At 44.4% G+C, this 1530-nt stretch overlaps 1 non-coding gene across 1 annotated transcript; it reads left to right on the forward strand.

The window, feature by feature from the left end:
- The first annotated feature begins 1080 nt into the window (after positions 1-1080).
- LOC131593715 (small nucleolar RNA R71) lies at positions 1081-1187 on the forward strand. Its single transcript, XR_009281098.1, has one exon. It is a non-coding gene; the product is annotated as a small nucleolar RNA R71 (small nucleolar RNA).
- Positions 1188-1530: the final 343 nt, after the last annotated feature.

Here is a 1530-nt window from a genome sequence, read left to right on the forward strand (position 1 = left end):
TGCTTCAGAAGTTCTACAAATCTTTTAAATTGCGCTTCGGTTTTTGATTTGGCTAATCTTTGAGGGTAAGGAATTGGTGGCTTATAAGGTGGTGGTGGAACATAAGGTTTCTCTTTTTCGGGTTCCACTTCGTTATTGTTCTCATCAGTCTTAGCAGTTTGTTCGTCGGTTGTTTTCTTTTGGGTTTCCTTTGGCTCTTGTTGTGACATGGGTACGTTTTGGGTTCTAGGATCTATGGGTCCATCGTAATTAGTTCCACTTCGTAGTGTTATCGCGTTTGCATGTCCTTTAGGATTAGGTTGTGGTTGAGCAGGAAACGTGCCAGCAGGGGCAGCAGTAGGTGCTTGTTGTTGAGCTACTTGTGAGATTTGAGTTTCTAACATTTTGTTATGCGTAGCTAAAGCATCTACTTTGTTCGATAGTTGTTTTAGTTGCCCGCTATTGTGAATGTTTTGATTCAGGAAGTCTTTATTGGTTTGTTGTTGGGAAGCTATAAAGTTCTCCATCATGATTTCTAGGTTTGACTTCCTAGGGGTGTTTTGAGCAGCTACAGGCGCTTTTTGGTAGCCAGGTGGTACAGCAGGTGCTTGTCCAGGCGCGTACAACGCATTGCTGTTCTTATAAGAAAAGTTCGGGTGGTTTTTCCATCCAGGGTTGTACGTGTTAGAATAAGGGTTTCCTTGAGCGTAATTTACTTGATCAGATGGGACTCCAGTCAAGAGTTGGCATTCAGCAACTACATGCCCAGTCAATCCACAAATCTCGCAGTTAGGTGCTACAGCGGCAGCGGTGGCTGAAGGAGTGATGGTCAAATTCTCGATCTTTTGAGTTAAAGCGTCTACTTTAGCGTTAACGCGGTCTATACCACTAATTTCGTACATTCCTCCTTTGGTTTGGGCTTTCTCTAGAGCGGCGCGTTCTCCTCCCCATTGGTAATGGTTTTGTGCCATGTTCTCTATGAGTTTGTATGCTTCATCATGGGGTTTGTCCATTAATGCTCCGCCAGCAGCGGCATCTATAGTCATTTTAGTGTTATATAAGAGACCACCATAAAAGGTATGGATGATCAGCCATGGTTCGAGTCCATGATGAGGGCATATTCTAAGCATGTCCTTGTAACGTTCCCAAGCTTCGAAGAGCGATTCGTTATCTTTCTGGGTAAATCCGTTGATTTGACCTCTAAGCATAGCAGTTTTGCTAGGCGGAAAGTATCTTGCTAAGAATACTCTCTTCAATTCGTCCCACGTAGTTATGGAATTGGAAGGCAGGGATTGAAGCCACGCTCTCGCTCTATCTCTCAAGGAGAAAGGGAAAAGGCGTAATCGAATAGCTTCGGAACTAACGTTGTTGGCTTTGATAGTGTCGGCGTATTGCACGAACACAGATAAATGGAGATTGGGGTCGTCTACAGGGCTTCCAGAGAATTGATTCTGTTGAACAGCTTGGACCAGTGAAGGTTTGAGTTCGAAATTGTTCGCTTCAATCGCAGGTGGTGCGATACTTGAATGCGGATCAGCGCGTGAAGGAGCG

Source organism: Vicia villosa, linkage group LG3 (assembly GCF_029867415.1).
Source record: "Vicia villosa cultivar HV-30 ecotype Madison, WI linkage group LG3, Vvil1.0, whole genome shotgun sequence".
Taxonomy (NCBI): domain Eukaryota; kingdom Viridiplantae; phylum Streptophyta; class Magnoliopsida; order Fabales; family Fabaceae; genus Vicia; species Vicia villosa.